General features: G+C 42.6%; 1 protein-coding gene across 4 annotated transcripts in view; it reads right to left on the bottom strand.

The window, feature by feature from the left end:
* The window catches only part of CTNNA2 (catenin alpha 2), a 1186106-nt gene that overhangs the window by 535810 nt on the left and 624482 nt on the right, over positions 1-25814 (bottom strand). The window lies entirely within an intron of this gene.

Raw genomic sequence — 25814 nt, 5'->3', positions numbered from 1 at the left:
ACGCAATGGGGAAAATTAAAGACATTTTCCCTGTAAACAGTAATTAGAAAAGTGTATCCCTAATCACCATTCCTATTCAACAGCGGCAAGAAGTCTTAAGCATTAGACAAGAGGAAGAAATCTAGGGAATACAAGTGGACAAAGAAGAAGTTAAACTCTTCTATTTGCAGACAACATGATTTTTAATGGGGAGAACACCAAGCACTACACACACACACACACACACACACACACACACACACAGAGTTAGAAACAATTGAGGGGGGAATTTTAAAAAGGAAACAATTGAGGGATTCCTTAAAGAAACAGGATATGAAATTAACCAGCCCAAATCAGTGAGATTTCTCTATAACGGAGAAAAGAGCTCCAAAAACGGGCATCAAGAAAACAATCCCATTTACAGCAGTCCCACAGCATGCAGCGGTGGAATATCTTGAAGTAGACCTAACAAGGGAAATAAAAGCCCTATAAGAAGACAGTCCATTGTACAAGAAACCTACACAAATGGAAGAATATCCTGTGTGCATGGATAGGAAGACAATTATGTGAACATGTCAATACACTGCCCCCAACCATCTACAAATGCAATGAAACACCAACATAAATCCCAACTTCATTCTTTAAAGAGCAACATCAATAAAAAATAAAAAAAAGAAAATACAAAAACTAATCACCAGCTTTGTATGGAGAGGAAAAGGCCCAAGATAACTGAAGGATTTCTAAAAAAGAGCCATGTGCTACCCAACTTCTAAAGTTCCTACACAACCACAGTATTAAAAACAGGCGGACACTGGTACGGTGATAGGGAAGGACAGGGAAGAGGAGGACAAAGAGTGAAAAGAAACTTTCTGGGGTAAAGGATATACCGTATATACTTGTGTATAAGCCGAGTTTTCAGCACCTTTTTAATGCAGCTTTTGTGGTAAAATTAGGTGCCACGGCTGATATTTGGGTGAGCTTATACTCGAATGCATACGGTACTCATGATCTCACTGATGATGCCATGGTTGTAGTAATGATTTCATGGGTGGACTTTTGAAAAACTTTACAAAATGTGTTCTTTAAAAATGTGCAGTTTACAATATGTCATGTATACCCCCCAAAAGTATACTCCCCAAAAGATGTTTTGTTTGTTGTGTTTATAAGATTGGGAAAAAGAGCTCAGAAGATAAAGGGACAAGGAACCTCTCCCCCCATCCCCCTGTGGTGTCTGGGGAAGGAGCCCCATCAAAGCTTCTTGTTAATCACCACTGGTCTTAGTTCCTCAAGGTACAGTAACAAACAGAACACAAATGGTTAGCAGGCCTCTGTTTTCCCCGGTTCAGGTGGGGGTGCAACTGAATGAGGGCATCTGCTCGAGGGGAGGCTCTGGAAAGATCCTGGCCTCTTTTCAGCTTCTGTAACCTCAGCATTTCCTGGATCCTTGGCAATTTTCATGTGGCATCTATCTTTCCGTTTGTGCTTGCTCTGGTGTCTTCTCGGCTCTTTTTATAGCCCCAAAGTAATTACGTTAGGACCCTGCACCGATATGCCCTGATTACCATAGCAAAGAGAATCTATTTCCAAAGGAGATTACATTCACAGGTAATGGGTTAGGATTGCAACATATATTTGGCGGGGGTGACAGGGGTGGGGGTGAGGGTGAGGGAAATTCAATCCATAAGACAACTGAAGTAAAAATCGAAACCAAACCACATTGTTTTGTTTGAAGAAAGAACTAGACCAAGCAAAAGCCCATCTGAATGGATTAGATGGTTTTTCCTTAGCAGCTTTCCTAATACGAGCCTCCCCAGCCTCCTTCTGCTTTGCTTTGAGGCCTATAATGGAGCTATTTCTCTTGCACACCTTCAGAAGCTGTTGACTGCCCTTTGCTGCTACTCTGTCTTCCTATGGCCTCGGTGACAACCCAGTGGTTGGGCTGTGGTGGCAGCGCAGCTATTCTGCTCCCTCTAGTGGGATCCCTGCAGACTGAGGAAGAAAGAGCCAGGAGCCATAGGAGGAAACAGATCCAACCTGGCACAGGACCAGCTTGGGCCAGGCTGTGGCTGAGCTAGCACACCCAGCTACAAGAGGCATGGGGAGCTGCAGCCAAGCTGAAGGGAATGCAGGCTTGTTTGCCCTGACACCTAGACAGGGAAGGCCGGGAGAGATGTAAGCGCCCCTGCCTCAGAGCAACACAGGAAAGCCGCAGGAGGCTGGCACCTTTGATTTGGCTCTCAGGGCACCAGAAGAAAAGCCAGCAAGACGGGGCTATTTTTAATGTTCAAACAGCCTAGCAAAAGATTTATGACTACAAATACATAGTGTGGGAGAGATAAATTGGAGCAAGACTCTCCCGGCTCCAAGAGAGGAGCCAGCCTCTCAGCTTGGTCAATAAAGTATTTAAGCACCGAGTGCTGTGTGAGTTGTCATAGATTAAAATTTGAAAATCTTTTATAGAGCAACAAGGTCCTCCATTATAACTCTGGGCTTTGGATCATTTGCAGGTTGTTCAAGGGACAAGAGTTATGCCACAGAGAACATCCTTGGATACACTGCCCTTTCAGCCCAATGGCCATGTGAGAAAACACTTATTTCTCAAATTGAGAACTAGTTTCTCAGAATGTAGGATTCCAATAAGTTTCCATAAGCTTACCTCCTCTCTCAATTACTCTTGACATGATGTCTCTCTTGCATGGATCTCTGGCGGCATAGTGGATTGTACAGTGGGCTGGAAACTGCGAGGTCAGCACTTCAAACCCCCTAGTTTCTCCATGAGAGGGAAATTATGATTTTTGCTCCAACAAAGAGTTACAGCCTCAGAAACCCGTACAGGCAGTTCTCCTTCATCCAAAAGGTTGCCACGAGGAAAACCTGTGCGATGGCAGTGAGTTATGGGATTCATAGACTAGACTCTAATAAGCTCGTTGAAACTTCAAGATAATTTAACTTTCTACCCTGTTTGTCAGCAGTATTGCTAAACTGTTCTTACTGTTGCTGAAATGTACTGTGCTTGAATGGGTTAATTTGTTGTGGATTTCAGCTGTAAGCTAAGTTCTCTTAATAATCCACACACCCCCGTCTTGGATCAGAGGAGTCTGGAATGTGCGCCGTATTGGGGTTGATTATCTAGAGATTTAGTTGTCATCGACAGAGGAGCTTCGGTGGTGAAGTGCTCACTGACGACCCAGAGGTGCCTTGAAAGACAGGCCAGGCAACTTGTCACAAAAGACACAGCCCTGACAAACTCTACCGAATGCATCCATCTGCAACACAGGAGCTCACCTCGAGCTGGAATCAACTGCATAGCAACTGGCTGCGGTTTGGGTTGTCCTCAACAGATCCCGGGAAAGCAGTTCTGAGCTTTAAAGGGCTGGCATTACTTTACAGTCAGGTTTCGCTGATCCTGATGCTTGGAATTAATTTCCAGTTCCAACGGTGGCCTAACGCTAACCCAGAATTATAAACCGGTATCTCACTCACTGCTATGGATCCAATGCTGACCCTTAATGACCCCTATGGGTTCCCGAGACTGTAAGTGTTGCTGGGAGTCTTTCCTCTGTAGACCTATATAGAGAACCCTGACTTTAGAACATAGAGTGTGCAGGAGGGAATTGCCATTGAATTGTTGCAAATTCATAGGCTTTGATCTGATTCATGGGCTTTGATCTGAACTCAACCCCACTGAGGGTTTCTGCCACTGTAAAAAATGCCTGGAGATATTTACAGCTCTCCCCTGGAGCACCTGCTGAGTTTAAACCACTGAGCTTTGGATTAGCAGCCCAACCAACACTTAACCCACAATGCCACCAGGACTCCTTTGTAAAATAGAAGTATTCCTAAAAGGATTTAGATGAATAGGATCACTATGCAGTAAGCAACCCTCTTGCTCTCCACTAACTCTATTGATCATTTCCAAAGGAGCATTTATATTTTTGATGAAGTTTTCGTTCAACCAATTTACTCTTTTCCCCTTCTCATCAAGAGTTAATTATCTGTAAAGAATATGCCAGTGAATTAGAAGTATTCCCATTCAAAATGAAACCAAACCAAACCATAATCGTGAAAAGTCAGTCTGACCTGAACATGAATTGAACATACTTTCCGGTTTTGTTTGGAATGAAATTTAAGATGGGATTATTTTATACCTGGCTTTTAAACTTGAAATCAGATTGGAAAAGAAAAGCGTAGGCGCCTTTATGGGTTAATTTCACAATGCATCATTGAGGTGAGGAGGAATGGTGAAATTTACAAAGGTGGGTCCCTCTCAGGAGTACCACCTGGCTGCTTCCGTCAGCGCTTACCTTTGACAGACCAAATTAGAGCTTCCTCTTTCACCTCAATTGACAACTGAATTTCCTCTGCTCTCTCCCTTGTTTTCCAACCTCCTCACTTGAGCAAAGGGAGATACAGCGCTTGGAGAAAGCTATTCCTGGTCTTGTACAGCTCTTTCAGTTTGGGAACTCTGTCTCTGTATTCACATTTGAAACAAAAGACGGATTTCTGGATATGTGTACCTTGAGGCTGCTTCAGAAAAGGTATCCCACCTCTCTCTCTCTCTCTCTCTCTCTCTCTCTCTCTCTCTCTCTCTCTCTCTCTCTCTCTCTCTCTCTCTCTCTCTGAGAGTACAAATGATCCTCTTGAATAGTTAAATCCTCCCTGTTCCAGAAGGACCATGTCAAACCAACATAGAGTCTTTAATCATCTCACATGAGCTCACACAGCATCCATATAATTAAATGACAATATAGGTCCTCTGAACGTTTTTTCTTCATTGATGAAAAAGCAAGAAGAAATGAAATCATGTGTACAATATATAGAAGATAATATGTGCCTGGGATATTGTGCTCCAGGTGGGGGTGGGCAGAAGAAAGAGAATCAAGGATCTGGACATGAAATGAGTAAAGATAGAGGTGAACATACTGTACATTCCCACGATTTTAGGTGGGTTACATAGGACTTCACTGAAAGGCAATGTGAGCCAGCACATTAATAAGATGCATTTAGGTTTAGGTGGACATATGTGGAGGACAGGCTGGTGGTAGGGCAGTTAGGTGATTTGAACCGAACACATCAAAAGTGGAGAGTCACTGATGAGATGTAAGGTGATTGGTATTGACAGCATTTGAGTTCTCACATCTGATTTGAGTTGAAGTTCTGTTGTGCTTTCTCCAAGCTAGCCTAAAACCAAGGCCATTCGATGAGTTAATTTGTAGATGGTTATTTCATGTGTGTCTTAGATTTGATCTCCTGCTGGATGAGATAGGGACTTTGTTTAATATTCTTCACCGGGGCATACATAGAACTCAGGTCACTTAGGATATCCAAGAAACACTGACCACACTAGTTTATTAAGGACCCCAGGGGCGGGGCAGTGGTTGAAGCACTCAACAGCGAACCCAAAGGCCTGTGGCTCAAACCCAGGAGCCACTCCATGGTGGAGCAAGGTAGCGTCTGCTTCTGGAAAGAGTACAGCCTTGGAAAGATTATGGGGAAGTCTGACTTGGCCCCACGGGCTCGCTATGGACTGGAATCATCTCCATGGCAGTGGGGGAAGTTCTGGTCGATACAGGCCTCCCAAGATGTAGAAATGCCTGTCATCTTGCACCCACACGCTTCATGAACACACACACCCCCTCTACTCCACACAGTGAGCAAATGACTTTTCCACAATCAGCTAGCTTGTGCATGAATCACCTGGGTGATCACCTCAGCCTCAACTCCTAGCCGGAATTTATTTTTAGCAAACTGATCATTTTTCCAGGATGAGACACTATCCAGCTATCTTTAAAGGCAGGAACTCATAAAAGAACTATATCCAGAGAAGTCCCCGAGAAACCAATAGCAGTACTGTTGTTTTCAGCTGTCATTGAGTTGATTCTTCCTGTGAGCAACCTAAGGTGAGACCCACCGCCATTGGGGTCTCTCGGCTGTAGTGTCCCCCACAGCAGAGGCCAGGTAGCCACTGGGTGGGTTCAAGTCACCCCAACCTTTCAATGAACAGCTGAGCACCTAACCTTGGAGCCACCTGAGGTCCTTGTAGTCCTACTGTTAATCTACAAACACCTACATTGATTGGCTATGTAGACAGAATTTCTATATTTAATTTTATTCGTAGTGAAAGTCATCTAAATTAAATATAGATCCCCCTGTTGTGAAATATCAAGACCATTCTTATATATTGTTTTTATGAATGAGGGCTTTTTCCTAAGCTGCCTAAACATATGCGGTCCAGGTATCCACATGCTGTTGCCCCTTTTCGCACTTGGTGGCCTGTCCTAATTGCTCTACTAATTCATCCTGAAGGGCTGTCGTTGTTCCTTCTGCTGTAATGTTGTTGTAGGCCTCAGCAGGTAGTTTAGATTACCTTGATGAATATGTTCCCCACCAAGCCCCATTCGAACCTCCATTTTTTTTTTCAGGGTTAAGTACTTTCTGGTCTATATGCCAGTTCCCGGAGACATGCCATAAACCAAGATACTCATTTTCTTTGTTTATAAATCATTTTATTGGGGTTCATACAGCTCTGATCACAATCCATACATACATTCATTGGGTCAAGCACATTTGTACATATCTTGCCATCTTCATGTTCAAAACATTTTTTATCTACTTATGTCCTTGGTATTGCCTCCTCATTTTTTCCCCTCCCTCCTTCATGAACCCTTGATAATCTATAAAGTTTTTTTTTTTCATTTCTTACACTGACTGCTGTCTCCCTTCACTCATCTTTCTGCCATTCATCCCCCTGGGAGGGGGTCATATGAAGATCATTGTGCTCGGTTCCCACTTTCTCTCCCCACTTTCCCCTTCCCCTCCTGGTATGGCTACTGGATTCCCTTTGTTTCAAGAGCTCTTATCTGTACTAGTGTACATGCTCTGGTATAGTCAGATTTGTAGAATTAGGTTCATGCTATTGGGGGCGGGGATATGGGGGGAGCAGTAAAGAACTAAAGCATTAAAGAAAGCTGTATGTTTCTTCCATCGGTGCTTTACTGCAGCCTGACTGGCTCGTCTCTTCCTTGTGATCCTTCGGTGAGGGGATCTCCAGTTGTCTACAGATGGACTTTGGGTCTCCACTCCACACATACTCGCACCTCATTCACATTGATATGATGTTTTGTTCTGGGTGTTTGATGCCTGATACCCAATCCCTCATGACCACACAGGCTGGTGTGCTTCTTCCATGCAGGCTTTGTTACTTCTCAGCTAGATGGCCGCTTGTTTATCTTCAAGCCTTTAAGACCCCAGATGCTATCTATATCTTTTGATAGCCGGGCTCCATCAGCTTCCTTCATCACACTTGCTTAGGCACCCATTTTATCTTCAGCGATTGTGTCTGGAAGATGAGCATCACAGAACGCCGGGTTATTGGAACAAAGTGTTCTGGCAGCGAGGGAGGACTTGAGTAGAGGCCCAATTTTCTTAAAGCTAAACCAAGTATCTTGTGAGGAATTATCTCCTGTACTTTTGCTCCTCAAGCACGAAACTCCTGGGAATCTCGGGATATTCCCTTAGTGAGGCATCTTCCTGCAAGGACTTCTCTGCTCCTGCTCTCCACAGGTCTCTTCTACATGCATCTGACTATGGAGCGTGCTGCACAGTTTTCCTCATCATCTTCCCCACGTTTAATGAAAAGGCTCAGCAGCGTGTAGTAAATGCTTGTCAGGACACAAACACTTCTAATGAATTCCTCAGAATGATATTTCTTATATCAATTAAGTCAGTCTTGGGGAGCCAGCTCCTTCCTGTTAAGGCCAGCTCTTCACAGCTGCCTAGTGAGACTCTTTCCTAACAGGAAGAAGCTGTAGGAAACTGCTGGTCCAAACTCTATCAGTTCGTCTTTGCCTTCCAGGCATGTGGCCATTCTCCCTCTCTCTGAGGTCTCAAATTATCATTAATAAAATCATCCCCATAGGTCACTCAGTAAAAAAGAGTCCCCTCCCCCCCACCCCGCCCCGATCCGATATTCCGCAGAATAATCAGTTGCTACAATCTAGGAGCAAGGGCAGGATTTGGGAAGGTGCCCACTAACTCCTTTCACAGGATGAGGATCTCCTAATCAGGTACAGACAGTATAAGGATGGACAGAAGTCAGGCCAGCTGGGTATAGGCTTAAAGGGCAGGCCCAGGGAGTGCTCAAGGGGATAAGGGACCAAGAAAAAGAAGTGTCAACTTAGAGAGAAGGCACTGGCCTCAGAGCAATTACTGTAACCTGGATACCCAGGGCAGGCAGGCAGGCAGGCACCTAGAAAGAAGGGAAAAGCAAACCAACAAATGAAAAGTTACCTATGGAATCAATTCTGATTACTAAAGACTCGGGCCTGTTAGAATAAACCTATACTCCACAGGGCTTTCAAGTTGACAACCAGGCTTTTCTTCAGCGTTACTTTTGGGTACATTGAACCTGTCTGTTCTACCCAGAGACACCGAGGGAGAGAGCAAAGCAGTGCTAAATGAAGACCACGTGGAAGGGCAATGGAGCCCCCCATCCTCTGACACGGGACAGAGGAGGCTTCACCGGACCGCCCTGCCACAAGGCCCAGGGCATCCTTCTGAAAACTCTCACCCTGAAAAATCCACACAGACCTTTCAAGCCTCCTCGCTGCAGATGCTCTTGAAAGCTTGCTTGCAAAGGCCCTGAGCTTTTAGGTGTTTCTTCCACTAGTGCCAGACCTGGCGAGGCCCATTTGGCCTCGCTTCACCCCCAGGCAACATCTTTGGTCAATAACAAGCCCATTTTGTAGTGAAACAACAAGCCCCCTTTGGATTTCCCTACAATTATGCGTTTTAAACAATCATATTAAAATTTCCAGTGATCTCCAGGCATAAAGTAATATAACCAAGGTCATATTAATGGAGGCACTTGGATCAAAGTCTAGACTCTCTTGGCAAAACTCTACAGGGGAATATTTGCAAGTCATTCATCAGAACTCACTTCATTGTGAGTGTGTTTTTTGATCCAATCATTCGAATCCATGGACTGACAGTAAGAAGGGACACTTACAAACTAGGGCAGCATTGGCTGTGGAGGTGACACAAATGCAAATGGTGCATTTCTTTCCATTTGAACTTGTCCCTCTTTCAAACTGAAGTTCAAAAACTGCCTCTTCCCTCTGTGGAGTGTAAGCACTAAGTGCCGGCTCACATTTAGTAGCCCGAATAATCCTCATACCAACTTGATTTTCCACCTGATTAACTGCATTATTATATTTAGACTTCTTTATTTTTTGGCAGAAAGAGCCAAGGAAACTGGATTTCACTACTAGTGACTTTACAAATTTACGTTTCCATGACAAAGAGAAGCAAAACTGAGGCCACATTCTGCAGACGCCGTGCATTCTCTATTTTGACAAATCTGGGAATCAAACTTGGAACAAGATAAACTGCGTACCAACTAATCCAGGATTTATCTTTAATGACAGATTTTACTAAAAGTATTTAAGCCTTAAACAGCTCTCCGACCAAGTCCAGTCACCACCGATTTTTGTAAGTCAAGATGCATTGAAAGAGTCCTGCCCTTTTATTTACTATTGTCCATGCCTGGCGACTCTGTCCATTAGGGATTGGGCTGCTAATCACAAGTTGGCAGTTTAAACCCACCAGCTGCTCTGAGTTAAACTTGTGGCCATATATTTGCGTAACGATATAATCTGCAAAGAATATGCCTTGGAAAACTTATTAGAGAGTTCTAGCCTGTCCTTTAAGATCAACATGAGCTGGAATTGACCTGACAGTAAGAGACTTTGGTCTTGGTTTGCTTTGCGACTGCTTTAGGATGTCCAGCGTGGTACCCCGGGCTAATAATTCTCCCAGTTGTTAATCAGAAGGTTTGAGATTAGAGTCCACATAGAGGCATATCAGTGAAAAACAAAACCACTCACTGAATATCCTATAAAGCATAGTTCTATTTTGGCATATGAGAAGTTACCTTGAGTTAGAAAAAACAAACAAACAAAAAACAACCATAACAGCAAATAGTTGCTGTTTGCTTTCTAGCTCTTATGTGGATTGTTGAGTAGTTGAGTGAGAAGTTGTTGAGCTAGCAAGACAACACCATTTATTTTCTTGCCCTGTATAGAAAAACCTTGTCAACCTCTGCATTAAAGGAGTGTTGTATTGACCATTTCCCTCTATTTCATATACAATGCTCATCATTTTGCCCATTCTATGCCCTCCCATTCTAGCCCTGCTACTTCCATCCTCCTCCCACTGCCTGGTCGTGCCTCAAAGACTCACAAACCAGCGTGTTGCCATCAAGCTGATTTCGACTCACAGTGATCCTAGAGACAGGGGAGAACAGCCCCTGTGAGTTTCAAAGGCTGAACATACATATGAGAGCTAAACGCCTCGTCTTTCTCTTGTGGATTGGCTGGTGGTTTCAAACTGCTGACCCAACATGTAACCAGTTACAACACCAAAGGCTGCTTGCTAGCTCTCATAATCCATCTCTTTCCATCTTTTCCTAATTCTATGATGTACCATTGTCTATTGTATTGGTCCTCTGTACAACTGAATGAGTTAAGCCACTCTCAGTAATGTCAATTCACATTTCAAAATGGCAAGACTGTTGCTTTTAACTTTGCCAAGTCAAGAGAAAAAGAAATAGACTTCCCAAATGAAAGATTGTGAAAGTATAATAGAGGATAGATTTGTGAATATTGACTAATCCATGTTTCTTAGAAGCATGAGAGGGGGCTGGGGAGGTACAGAAAAGAACGGCCTTCTGCCAGGCTGTTGCTTCTTCCACGTGTGATATTTCCTTGAACAAAGTCAGGCTTTTCTTTGGGTATGAGGGTGGAGCAAGGTTGTCAACGTGCATTTCATCAAAGTAACTCATAGACGATTTATTGGGCAAAACTGACCACTTCCATAGGGAATTACAAAAAACAAAAGACCAGATGTAGTCTCCTACAAGAATAACATAGAGCATCATTGGAAGACCTTTCTTGCGCTGACATCCAACGCAACCCTTCTTGGACGATAGCAACCCAGTGTCTGGTTGTGGTTACCTGGGTGGATGCAGATGGCATGCAGTCCCTGCCCGGGTTGTGTCCTGAAGGCATGGATGCCATTTGGCAGCACAGATATTTCTCCAGGGCGGCATCTTCCCAGATCTGATGGGTAATTGCGACTGTTCATAAAGAGAAGTCTTCTCTAGCAAAATATGATAGCATTAGCTCAAATTCATGTCAATATAATTAAGTTTCAGCCTGCCACGTCTCAGATAATGGCTGAGTGGATTTTCATTAAATTTGGAGGCAATGTGTCATATGCTAAAATTAATTTGGGGGACTAGCAAGGGGTTTACCACAGAAAACATGTCAGTTATTTTCTGAAACAGCTGCCCTGGGGAAGGATGAGACGTCCAGACACCTCTTCCTCCTGAGAGGCAGGCCACAGTAGTAGAATGGCATGGCAGAGTCTACAAACTATGCTTTCACGGGAGTCTTCTCTGAGTAAAGGAAAGGGCTTTTTATTTTATACACAATTGCCTCCCAACAACTGATTGCCTGGAATGCCATTCCCATGGGGGTAAGTGGGGGGAGGGGGGTCAATGTCCATCTACTCTTAGACAACAGTGAATACAGTCATGCAAGGTATGAATGACTGAGATGGAATTCAGAGTTTTGGTATGTGCTACAAAATGAGAAAGGAAACAAAAAGAATAAAGTACTGTAGTCAAGAGTGTTCGTATTGCAAGAAAACAAGCAACAGAGAGCAGCGCACGAACCCTAAATGAAGGCACAATGGTAGGCAATTAGCCCGTGATGTCACTGCTGCCCTGGCTGCCACTTTTCATCTGCCGTGTGGCTTGTGTGATCCCTTCTCCCATCAGTGCTTACATTCTACATTCTGATCCTCGCCTGAGAAACCCCTGTCAAGATTTCTCCCCAATGGGCTGAGGAACCTGTTTCTTGTGACACTTAACGGAGGCCACACCTAAGGCAGAAGCAGCAAGGAGAAAGACCAGGCCACAAGGACAAGCCCTGTGGACCATGAGCACCGACACTTCCAAGGAACCCATCTCACCGATGACAGGCCTGGCCATTTACATTCATGAACTAAATGGGACAAGTGTGTTCTTGACAGGTAGCAAAGCAGTTTTGCCAACTTTGTTAAGTGGGGGCAGTCTTAGACATAGGAGGCTGAGTGCACTAACCCCTGAATTTACCAGCCCAACATCAAATAGCATATTAAGAGAAAAACTTCTTGGGGAACTACACTTTCTTGAAAATTTCCAAGATACCCAATGTACACAATAAGAGCACAGAGTAAAGATTTTCTCCACTGGGTTCCTGTAATAGATGCTATCACTGCCAAACACCTAAAATTTCCCTGCGTCTCTTAGACAAGTCATAAATGTCATCTTCATGATCGCTCTCTATCGATCACTTCTATCCCAGTCTATATCCCAGGGAAGTAGCACCCTATGGGGGTGCTGGGAAGCAGGGTAGGGGTGCCCTGTCCGTGTGAGAAGGGTCCACAGGTCACTCGTGGGTAATCAGTACAAAACATACCACTTGGCCTCAGGCTTGTGGACAAAAAGATTTCTTAGCAAAGTGAAGCATAAGCTTCTTCCTGGATTCTAAAAGAAAAAATAATGATCTGACAATGTGCATCAATATCAGGGAATGCCCCTCTAGGAAGAACGTTGCAACATCGGGGGTGAACTCATCAACTCAGGGTTGGCTCCGACTAGCTTCCACACCTTCGTATATAAAGTGAGGATACTATTATCCACTGCATCATATTGTGTGAGGAAAAAGTATATCAGAAAATATACGGGAAAGTCATAGATCAGCACCTGACACCTGGCAAACATTTGCAAAAGCAATATAAATTATTATTACTTAGGGAAATATTGCTGAATATGGTTTTCCTTTCTGGAAATAATCATCTCATGAAAAATCATCCATACTTGTTTAATTAAACTAATTTACATCTAAACCAACTAAAACACAACACAAGTTAAGAAAGGCATCTCTCTCTAAGAGTAGGCTAGCAATTTCCACTCCTTATATTAAAAACAATAGCAACAATCAAAACAATAACAACAACTTATTATCCCCTGAAAATGGTATGACACTTCACCTTGATTACGTACATGTAACACTGGGGTTGCATTTGTCCTATTATAGAGCCTAAAGCTATTATCAGCTCAAGTTTAGAAGCCAGGATTGCCACAAAAAGGAAAGGTCAATGTTGATCTTCCCGAAAGGAAAGGAAGGTGACACGGGGAGGAAGTTCGGCAGAAGGAGTCTGAGAATAAATGTACTTCAGCCAACACACTAGTTGGGGGTGCAAATAATCTGGCCGAGAGTCTGGCAAGGGAATTTAGAGAGAAGAAATTATTTCATATCAAATAGTGGAACCATTTCTCTGTTTTTACCTCACTTTGATGTGCCACTGGTAGCCACACACCCAATCTTTCCCGTGCGCCTGACTTAATGCTGGAATGAATGGTGGAGTGGTGAGAGAAATGTGGAAAAAATTTAAAAGTCAGGGGGAAAGTATGACTTTCCAAAATATGCAGACCATGCCCTTAAGCATCTTAGAGGGACCATTTATATTAGAATGCATGTGAGAAGGACCACGTCCACTTGGACCCTGCAGGGTTTAAGCAAAGACAGGCAGAATCCCTATGAATTTTTCATGACCCGCATAAGTCAGTCAAGCAGGTTTCCTGTGCTGATGTGGTGCCTGCCTGTCACGCTCAAACATGCCTGAACAGCCAGCATCCCTAGCTTCAGGGTTGCTATGTGTCCACGGACCATTGGTAAAAGTTTCTTAAGTTATCAAGAGCTCTATTCGCATTATACCATTCGCTTTTGTCATGAAATCATAGTTATATATTTGTGTATTTGGACAGAATTTGAAATCATAGGCCTGACAAGAGAGACCAACTGCAATGATCAAAATGAACTCTTTGTCTTTAACCTTAGCAATCAAAGTATGTTTCCCCAAACTAATAATCCCACTAGCTGAATGCCTCAAGGCCAATTTAAGAAACCGTGACCCAATAATGGATGGCACAAAGAGCAAATGAAACCAACATTACTGACTGTGCTTGGAGGCCTTCACATCGGGTTTGGTCAATTGACATCTGCTGTGTAGAAAAAGGAGACACATTCGATGTGAAAAGGATAAAAGCACACTTTCTGAAATTGAGGTCAGGCAAACTTCTTCCTCTCTCATCTCTGAGTTCTGTTGTTGAGGTTGTCACTTGAAAACAACATGGATGTGCCATCAGATAAACATGAATAGAACATCCAAAGGGAATGGAAATTGATTCTGTCCTAGCTCACACTAGATCAACACATTTCATTTCTGTACCATCTCACCATCTTGACTGGTGGCTGGATGCGATACAAAGAAACGATTTTAATAAAATCTAATTCTGCTTTAAAAGAAAGCATCATCACCCTAGATTTATCCCTCAGTTAGTGGGAGATTACGTCTGACAGAGACATTAGATGTTATTCTATAGACATGACTGCACTGAAGTTTCTTCAAGATAGTTCCCTTCTCTAGCAATGAGAATGCTTTTTTTTTCAAAAAAAATTAAAAATATGGAATTGCTGCTATAAAACATATACATCACAAAGGACTCATATTCTGCATTTTTCTTAAACCACTTACCATAAAACCTTCATTTTTTATGGCCAGCTTGGTGCAGATTTCATGATTTGCAGCCAGAAACAACTGATTTCACAGCATCAGTCAGTCACAAATCTTACAAACCTACATTCTGAATCCCACAGCAGCACCCAGTGCCACAAATGAGATTTCTCTCCTCAAAGGGTGACTTGTGTTTGCAGCTCTGATTAAAAGGAACAAAGTTGAGGAAACGACAACTGTGTCCTCCTCTCTGACGGTGAAAGCAAACGTTACCAACATTGGTTTGGCCAACTGTAAACCATTTGATCTCTAGGAGGAGGTGGTCGTGCGGGGGAGGGAGAGAGGGGAAGCTGTCCAGCCACACAGGAAACACACTGATCGCACTGTGAGTGGCTCCCTGGAAGAACGATCCAGAAACATTAGCTCAGGCGGGTGGAGTGGGTGAAAAGATGTATGCAAAGAAGATGGTTGGGTTGATAGGTTATTTACCTGGCACAGCCTGGGGGGATAGACAATGGAATGGCTCTTCTTTATTAATAATCCTCCCGTAAAAGTTGGCTTAGATTTAGCCTGGGGCAGGCAGAAAGGTATGGAGACAAGAGCGCGATGCTAGCCTGGATTACTCCATCAGCTGGCTGTGGTTCGATGCCATCTGGTTGGTTCTGCCTGATCCTGCGCTATCGTTATCATGTCTGTTGATGGAAGACTATCTATTTGTGAAATAAGAAGAGTCTCTCTCCCATCCGTGTAAGCAGACACAGTGGGATGAGTAGGACTGGGCCAGATATGAGTACATGGCAAAGACAGAGAAATCATGGGTCTGCAGAAGGCATTTCAGAGTCTCAAGGTTTGGGGTTTAGGAAAGAAGATAATAAGGATGGGAGCAAATGAAGGTGGTGTGGTTGGTAGGAGTGAGTTAGCGGGTGCCGAGGTAGGGTCTCTCTAGCAGGCGATGTTTGTATTCTTCATGAGATAGGCAGGACCCTGAAGTTGAGTGCCACAAGACAAGACACTTTCTTTTCTAACAATTTTATTAGCACGAATCCACATATAATACAATTCAATCATTCAATCATATCAATAGTTGTACAATCATCATTCAAATCAATTTTAGAAAACTTTCTTCTTTCTTACACTCATTGTATGAGCAACCCCCCTCCCCAGCCCTCCCCACCATATCCACAATGAACCGTTAATCCAACTATTAACTCTATAGATTTACCTATCCTGGATTTTATATCAAGAAAATCATACAAACAACAAGCAAACCACCACAGCAAAAACTAACAGCAATGGCAAAGTGAAACAGAGAAAAGCCTCAATCCACAAAAGAAAGCAGGAAGCAGTTAAAAACCACAGCAACTTTAGGATGGGTCAAAAGAAAGATCAAGTGATCAAATGTTAAATTCTAACCTAACGATATCTGTAAGAATCCGCTTTAAGATCCGAGGATGAAGACAAATCACAGGCTGGAAGAAGGCAGTACCACTAGTGCTCTGGCTTGACAGCAGAGGCATCTATGAGCCTGCGGAGAGCACTGGGGACTTAGAATTGAGTGCGATTTCACACCATTCCCATTGTAGAAACTTTCTCATCTACTAAAGGTGATGCCAAGGTCCAATCATCAAACAGGATGAGTATCTTGAGTGTTGGTCTTGCATACGCTCCTAATATGATGATCAATGTACAGGGATGGGCCTGAACCAGAACCTCACAGATTTATGATGCTCTCACAGTCCCCAAACCAGGTGGAAGAGCCCAGTTAATTTGGTTACAAGCAGAAATGTTTTCAAGAGATATTCCACATGGTGGTTTCCTGCCCTTACAACAGCCAGCTTGAATACTTGCTAGCTCACTCAGTCTTCTGTAAGACAGCTTTCCAAGTGGACTGTGCCCCAGAAAAGTTTACCTATAAGTCCTAGGTGGCTAGTCATTTTGCCAAATCTTTCCGCTCTCCCATTCCATTTCCTCTCATGAGTTATCTATGTTTACATTTAGACTCTGCTTTGGCTAAGAGTCTAGATGAATTTGTTTTCTTCTTCAATAAGTTCCAGTAGTAAAGGACCTTTAAAGAATACCTTATTTACATTTTAGAATGCACTAATTTGAAGTCAAGTTTCCCGATTTTTCCATTGAATGTGACAAAACCCAGTTGTGGCAATCCAGTGAATGGAGAGTGATATGTCAAGCTGGGGCCATGGAAACTGGAGTTTAGGAAAATATAGACAACAGATATCTAAATGAGAGTGATAAAACATTGGCATTTCCCTGAAGATAGGACTTATATGAGCCGGTATAATTTACCGCAAAAGATTGGGATTAGAAGTAAGTGTAGTATAATCACTCAAGAAACATAAGACTCCACTCTCAGCCCCCTGTGCGTGCACATTTACGCAAGCACACACGCACACACCAGAATTGTAGCTAACTAAACAGTAATAACAGCAGCAACAGAAGAACATACTATATGCTTTCCTATTTGGATAAGTAGAGAAAAAGGATAAGAAGATGATTTGATGGTTTTTAAGAGTAATACCACAGAGATCCAGACATAGGTCACCACTGCCCGGCAGGAAATGCTTCCTGTACTGACCAAGAAGATGTCAAAGTATAACAGTCATATCCAGATGATGTATACAATGATTATATTGTAATTCCATTTCCATAAGCTTTTGACGTCCCTTCGTGTGTGCATGCGCGTAGGTCGGTGTCTATGCAATGTTGAAATCAGATTAAAAGCATGATGAGTTGAATGTACTAGAGAAGGGAGATGCGCATATAAGTTGAATTGGGTACACCAGAAGGTCGGAGGGAAATGAAAAAGGAGAACAAAAAGGAATCCTGGCCAAGATGCTGTGATGATGGACTGTCTGTGGCTGATTTTCTAGACAAGCTGGTGCTTTCATGGCGTTTCTCATAGCACACTGCACGTTGCATTAGTGTTCGGATGTGGGGAAGAGGGATGTGCTCTTCTGTTCGTGTTGCTGAAATGCCGGCGGTGGGCTGGATGGCCACAGCGGAGCTAGATAAAATCTTCGTGGACTCGGAGTTATATTATAGGAAGCATGCTTTCTCAAAAGCATCCGTTTTATTATAAGGCAATTTGGATAAAAAGCAAACCTCCTTCGGTTGAAAGCTACACAACTGGAGGCGATTAAATCTGCATGATTAAATTCCAGAAATTAAAAACCTATAAAAAGCGGTCTAGCACAAGGATCTGTCTTGAGCACATTTTGACTGTTAATCGGAATGCTTTTTAGCTGCCCAATACCACTTCACCCTTTACTTCATCTTTTTGAGTGCTCAGAAGATTACCAGCTATCCAGGGCCAGGAAAAGCAGACTAAACAGAGTAGCTGTTTTCTACGTTTCTTTCATTTCAGCTTCTCCTTGACAATTTCCCAGATTCTGGGAGAGACACAAATAGAAGAAGGGAAGCTGAGCACCAGGAAACTTAGCAGGAAGGAATGATTTAAGAAATGAAAGGTCTTTGAAGGATCTAAACAGTCACTATGTTTTCTAAGATCTTTACAGAATTGGTAAGAAGTTGGTGTTTTTGCTTGGTCAGTCCTGCGATACAGTGCTTCCTGAAGCGGTGGAGTTGTAAATCACCATTCGTCAAGAACTGTAGTGAGAAATGGGGTCTTCTTCCTCCTTGGCAGGTCAGTTTAACTACAAACCTCTCTGCTGCAGATGAAAGCAGATTAGAACCCTTGTGCAAATCTGCAACTTCACTCTTGCACCATGCTGTGGGGGGTTGGGGGTGTGCATGGCAAACCAGGAGCTTACAGTGGTCATCTAAAACCAAGTTGTACCTAAAGGTAACGAAGCCCTAAACTATGAACATCAGCTAGGAACGCACTCAATAGAAGAAGCGAGGGAAAGAGAACATTGTCTTCAATTGCACTTGGTGAAATTTTAGCCTTTTATTCCCAACAATAATATATATATACATATATATATATATATATATACTGATGCCCTCTTTAGATATACATTATAACTGATGCCCTCTTAGATTGGATAAAATACAATGACACTTGATTTAAAGCTTTCAGGCGATCTATGTTATTAAGCTTGATGAAGCGCCAGCTTTTTCCATGCATGACTTGATAGGCACTAGTTGAGTTGAAGGGATGCGGGGTGTGAAGTAATTTGTTTGAAAAACAATATTTGCATTTTTTACTTAGACTTCTCATTTGAGGATCCTTGCAGGGATATTCCTGCAAATTAGGGGATTTGACCTAAAGAGATAATTTTTTTCTAGCCTGGCCAGCTTGTGGTTGTTTGGGTGAGAAAGGCACCAGAGCCCTTGTCTCCTTGAGTTGTCCTTTGGGGAAGGTTTGGGGAGAGGCTAAGAGAGAAGGGCTTAGATCTGGAGATGTTGTAATGTCTAGCCTGAAAATGCTTCCACATTAAGATGGGCATGATACTTGAAATAATATTAAAAATGGTGTCATCTTTTTATCTTACTTTAGCATATCATAAATAGGGTAAAGATTTAAACAACTCTAAAAAAATCCAGGCCTACAGAATACAGTTCAAGTTCCCTATTCAGAAACTAAGGCCCTTCCAGTGCGTAATTTTCACCCAATTGATAAACCTTTGGTAGCCTCTCTTCTTTTTTGAATTCAGAATGGCATTCAAAAAATTATTTCTGCTAATGGAGCCCCTACCACAAGTGGTTAGAGCACCCAGCTGCCAAGCGAAAGACTGGAGATCAGAGTCTACTCAGACTTGCTTCCGTGGAACAGCCTAGTCATCTGCTCCCAACATTAGCCATTGAAAATCATACATGACAGAAGTCTTCTATCAGACGTGGGCTAGCCAGGAGTCAGGACAGACTGGACAGCAACTGGTATTCTTGTCAACAGAGAAGTTCATTTGTCCCTATTTATTTGTATGCTTAAATATCATCCAAAATCCCAGGGTCAGTTTTCATGTCAACACATCTTTGATCCTACCTTTGGTCTTCTAAATGTGATAATTATCTGTGTGTTCTAAATTTTGCTTTAAAGGCTGTAATAACCTGGAACAAAAAAAATCTTTCTACCTTCATTATAGGGAAGATGCCTCTCCACCAAGACTTTTGGGTGCCTCACACTAGATTTCCAATCTGCCTGCTCCTGCAGGCAAGGGACGTCCATATAACAGAGAGGATGGTGACCCAGGACTGCTTCCAAGTTGGAAGGAACCTCATTCTTCAGTCAAGTCAACAGAATTCAGTCATGCCTGAGCATGTCTATAGTGATGGAGGAATGTTCTAGAGATGTATTTAGGAACTGCAGAGAGACTCCTAGGAAAGAATTCCTTCTGGAGAAAGAGGTTCTGACTTACATGCTTTCTTCAGCACACAGTCTTTGCCTTTGAAACAAAGCAGCAATTCTGATCATGGTGAGCTATCAGACACTGATGGGTTTTCATAAAAGTAAAGTCAGCTAACAAACACTTATGGTACCCGTACGTAGATCCTCATATGGAAAATGCATAACTGGTGAATAGTGGGAATTTTCCCAACCTCGGATGAGTGAACAGCTAAGTTTTGCCACATAAACAATGGGTTTCAACAATCAGTAGCAAGGGAGCTCCACCAGATGCAGTCGATACAGATGAAACCATTGGCAAGTCTGTGCGTGCGCTGTAGAAGGAGCAGTGCTAAAACACTGGATGACTCCCGGGGAGGGAAACTACACAGGGAATGAAAAAATACATCTCTCTCACAACATAGTTGTGTTTTTTCATGTAATTTCCATGTGGAAGGAAAAATAGGGTGGGTGCGTTTTGAAGTCTGATGAGTCTTATTATTCATGAGCATGAGTGTACCAGAGGCTGAAGACAGGGACCTAGTGACCTTCCTCTATAGGTGTTAGGCACATACTGGTGCATTAGTAACTTTGTGGCTGGAGATTAAGGTAAAGAGACTCATTTAAATGGTCACATTTCAAAAGTACATCAACAACACATAACCGCAGGATTACTGCAGTTATAGCGAAGAGAGAATACTAAATGGATGTGATTTTATAGGTTGCCTTTTTAAATTCTTGTTGTTGGTTGGAGTTTTTTTTAAAATTCCTACTTAATGTACTGTGAGCAAAGAATAAGCATGCATCTGTTATGTCATAAAATGTACATAGATGATATAAAATACAGAGTAATTAAAAATAAAGTTGCACAGGGAAACCTATGTTGATGTCTAAGTTAAGTGGGGGAGAAAATAGCAGGTTTAATTTTAAAAAAAAGTAGTGACTAAGGACCAGAAATAATAATAGACATTTAAGAGATTGATGCTTTTGTAAAAAATATAACATGTACTATTAAGCATAGATGTGTTTTTGTTAATAAAAACTCTTTCAAAAGTTGGGCACTAATACTAGAGAATCGTTGAGGGGAGAGAAAGCCCATTTATTGAGCCTTTCGTGCACAAGGACAGGGGCAAGTGGCTTGTATCTCTGATTAGGTAGTAAATGTTTAAAATAAAGGAAAAAATATAATCTAGAAATTTTCATCTTTCCCTGGCTAACTCAAAGGGTTTCAATGAAGTTGAATCAGATGTGAACATGAATGTAAATGCATAACATTTTCTTATTTTTTATTAAATGCCTTAAGAATAAATGCTATTGAAATATTAAGAAAGAATCCCATTTCCTCAAACCTAATAGATTCTCAATAATTTGGATTAACTAAGTAGATCTAACTATATCCTTTCTTACTGTGAAGAATCTTGGGCTATATTGGGCTACCCACACAATAACTTTGTGTAAGTTCGGGCAAAAATGGCATTGCAAAGAGGAGGTGTGCGCAAAGTCAGCCTCCGCCAAGAGACAGGGATTCAGGCTGGTTTGTAATCAGCCACATTTCAATCCTGTTTGTCAGTGTGTGTGAATCTATTGAAGACGTTCATCACCACCTCCATCATTAATTACCAGCATAGCCAAGTCACTTAAATGCAATATATGTAGGTGATTATATTTCTAAGTTTGAGGCCTTAGCATAGGATCTACATAATATTAAATAGAAGTTTTAATGGGTGTAATCATCTATTACTAAATTATACAATTAAATAATCTCCTACTAAGTGTGATCCTATATCAAAGATGCTTTCAAGCATTAAATAAATGGTAGTGTTAATTCAATGACACTAAGTACTCTTAAATATGTTTCCACTTTGTCAAGTAAAGGAAACGAGTGCATCAGAAAGCCAACATGGATTCTAATAGTTACGTTTATTGAGTTCTCACTATGTGTCAAGCACTGGACTATGGGGTTTGTGTGTATTATATTTTTTAACCAGACAGCAACTCTGTGACTAAATTCTATTACTATTCTCATTTTACAGTTGGGAGAACTGAGTCTCATAGAGGGTAAGAAATCTACTCAAGGTCACAGAACTTGGTAATCAGATCAGAGTTTCAAGCTAGCTGGGGTGATTGTAGAGCCGTGTTCTCTCTACCACGGTGTTATACTGCCTTTCTAGTTGTATTTGAATATCCTGGCTTTAAGGGGATGTTAGCCGCAGGCAATTCTTTTAAATAGAGTTTGTCTGATCTTTGCATTCATTCCCAATTTGCTACCAATGCATGACATTCTGGAAGCCTGCCGTCCTCCTGGCACTGTAAGGACAGTCTTCCCTGTTAATGGAACACATATCTCTGCCCCTCAGCCTCCCCCCAAAGGCACTTTCTCTCCATCTTTGTGACTTCTGGGACCCACAAATAGTCTACCTTTTGATGGGTGGAGCTGTACTGAATGTCTAAATTTCCCATTGATGTTATTCTGGAAAAATCCATTTATAGAAACATTTTCTTCTGGATTAAAGTAATGGCAGGGCACATATAAGCACTTGTGGGAGGAGGTGTCATAATGGTTTATAAACCCATTGTTTAGGAATGATGGTGGCGCAATGCTTAAGTGTCCCTGCAGCCTCCAACTGAATGCTTGGCAGTCCATGCCCACCTGGTGGCCCTAGGGGAGAAATATCTGACTGTCAGCTCTTGTTAGGTTCCAGCCTAGAAGAGCCCATGAGACAGTTCTCTGTCCTGGTGCAGCTTATAACTGCTAAGGGCTCGATGGCCAGCAACGACAAGAATCCGTTCTAGAATGACCTCCGCAAATGAGATCTTTTGCCACAGTTCCCACAGTCAGCACAGTGACCTGTGCAGGGGATTTCAGACGGATATGAGGAGTGTGTGCTTCATCGAAGACGCCGAGCTATGGGAAGTGGTCACTCCTTCCCATCTTGTCGGCAGTTCTACCTTTATCTGATGATACATTTGGTTCTGTATTTCATTTCAGGGAAACAAATAAGCAACACCAACAAATGCATTCCAGCTCTTTAAAGGGAGGGTTGTGGAAAGGAAGCCACGGTTAGTGGGGGAGAGTGTGGAATTTGGCTTAGCAAGACCTCAGCTAGGTGTTCCAGGGGTGAAGTGTTGGACTGCTAGCTATCAGCCACTCCAGCAGCTACTGTGCTGGAGAAAGCTGAGGCTGTCTGCCCCTGTATAAATGTACAATTCCAGTCTGTCCAGTACACTTGATCCGAGTTGGAATCAACTGGACAGTAAGTGGGTTGTTGGTTTTTTTTTGCTAGTGTCTCACATACTTAGAACATGCTATCAAGAAGAAGAACATGTTAGCCAGTCTATGGAAAATGACATCATGCTTGGTAGCACAGAGGGTCAGTTTAAAAGTGGCAGACCCTGAACCAGATAGGTTGATACAGTGGCTCCGTAACTGAGTTGAGACATACTAATACTTGGGAGGACAGCACAGGACAGCGAGGCGCTCTGAATGGTAATTGCCTCAAGGGCAAGAGTCTGCAGTCGTTCGTCACGCGATCCAATCAGTTGTCTCCCTTTTGGGACAGGTTTGGGTTGAAGAAAGTAGGAGGGCTTCCATGGAGAGCAAATGTTTTGAGAATGATGAGGGCAACGAATGTACAAATGTGCTTTACACAATTGATGCATATATGGATTATGATAGGAGTTGTATGTGCCGCTAATAAAATGATTAAAAAAAGAAAGTCGGAGGAAGCAACAGTTCTTCAAGCATTCTAAGGCCAGGCATTGATCGACTGATTTCCAGTGCACCGAGTACTCTGTTAATCAGACCTCGGGTTTAATTCACAGGGGACACCACTGAGGGTCGGGGAGGTTAAATAATTTGCACAAAGCACAGCTTTGTCGCCACAGCTCTGTAGTCCCCGAAACACCGGTTTCCTGAAGATAAGGACCAAATCACGAGTTCGAAGACTAGCTTAAAAGTGGGTCCCAGATGGCAGTAACGGACGCTTCATTTGCTCGACGATGCATATGCCAACGTGTTTCAAAAGTCCTCCGAACCCAAACCCAATCCAGCCCATGGCGAACAACAGCCAAGCGCTTAACCGGAGAAAAGGCATTAATCTGGGTTATTATTTGTGGCACCCCTGAGTGGACGATTATTCAGACCTCAGAAACGTCTCCTCTATGTTTATTAGGAAGTTTTTCCTTATTATTATTGTGGCTGCTTTTAGTTTCCTTATTATTTAAGTTTCTTTGCCTGTCCCCACTCTACCCCTAAATATGTACAGAATAACATTGGAAAGGGTAGCTTTAATTAGACCCTGGAAATACAAATACCAGGGCTATTTTTATGCTAAATGAGGCAGTCCAAAAAGTTCATGAGAAATGCAACTGACAACGCCCCTTTAGCCGTGTGAGTGTGCGGGAGCTCTAAAGAGAGTTTCCCAGGGTCTATCATTTAAAACTTTGTAAGACACACAAACACACAAACCCAGAACTACTACAAGAAAACACGACGCAAAGCAAAGCACGCAGAGGGAGTTTTGTGAAAGCCAAAAGCTGATGGGATGCCTCTATTTTTCTGGCTCTTGCACAAACCCTGCCTCCGGTTGGGTGCATTCTTACCACTTTTCTACACCTCCTTTTAGTGAATATTTGAGTTTTTATTTATTTATATTCTCTAACAAGTCCCCACCGTACACAGATTCCCTCTTTCACAGGTTTTATTCGATTATTTTGATCACAGTAAGTGGTTGTTTTTCCATATGTTTATTCTTGCATATGTAACACACAGTAAATGTATGGTAAAGTTCTGCCAAAAGTCACAGGACACACTTAATAGCAGTTATCTCTGGGGGCAAGATGACCGGAGATGTTCATTTTCTGAATTATGTTTTTTCTGTAATGTTTGAATTTTACATAATGCATACGCCAATATTTTTGTAATCAGAAAAGCATTAAAGACATAAATAATAAATGCCTATGCTCCCTTTCTGGTGTTCAGCACTTTTTCCTAATCATGTCCAGGTTTTCCCAGACTGTTATCCACGGAAGCGCTGACTGATTGCAATAATTCAAGGGTAGTGGAGAGCACACGAATGTCTCCTTTGTGCGCCAGGAATGTGAAGCATTTTGATGGGATATGATGAGCAATTTGATAATCTCATTGTTTTGATACGTTTGGAATTTATGCAGGTGGGTCATGACACAAAAGCCCAGAGGACTACCATATCTAGATGATGACTAGGACACAGTTCCACAAGCTGTGGGCACAACACAAATATCCTAAGAGGCTAAATTGTAGCTAACAATACTGTCTCCGAATAGCATTTTTATCCATCACAAAGAGGTGTTTTAGTATGATGTTTCACGCTTCCTTCCTCTGATGTTTGTAACAACAGAGCGTTTCCTTCAGCAAAGAGTGGTATGAGTGCTCCTTAGTGGGAACAACCTTCAGATGGAGGTGATCCAGTGCACCTACCCTCAGTGAGGCTTACAAGAATCCCCCCCCCAAAAAAAAAGCAACCATAGATTACCAGAGGCCACTGCACGTGCCTCTCCTGGCCACACTTCTAGCGACACCAGGGGCCTGGCACAATGAATACCAGAAGTGGGCTTGTCCTCAGAGAAATTGATAGCCTGTTAATCAGCATGATGCATACTGTTGCTGTTGGTAGGTGCCCTCGAGCCTGTTCTGATTCATGGCACCCCGATGCACAACAGAACAAAACACTGCCAGGCCCCGCACGGTCCTCACAGTTGTAATGTTTGCAGCCACTGACTAATTGGTGACATTACTGGCATGCAACATCGTGGCTTATCTGACGTATTGGGAGACACTGACCACACTTGTAGGAAACAAAGCAGTTAACTAGACAGAGGCCCAGGTCCTGTGGGATGGCACCAAAGTTTGAACTCTGAATGTTCCGGAGTC

The sequence above is a fragment of the Tenrec ecaudatus genome, chromosome 11, assembly GCF_050624435.1.
Source record: "Tenrec ecaudatus isolate mTenEca1 chromosome 11, mTenEca1.hap1, whole genome shotgun sequence".
NCBI classification, from domain to species: Eukaryota; Metazoa; Chordata; class Mammalia; order Afrosoricida; family Tenrecidae; genus Tenrec; species Tenrec ecaudatus.
Note: the sequence above shows the minus strand (reverse complement) of the source record. Positions and strands in the feature narration are given on the sequence as shown.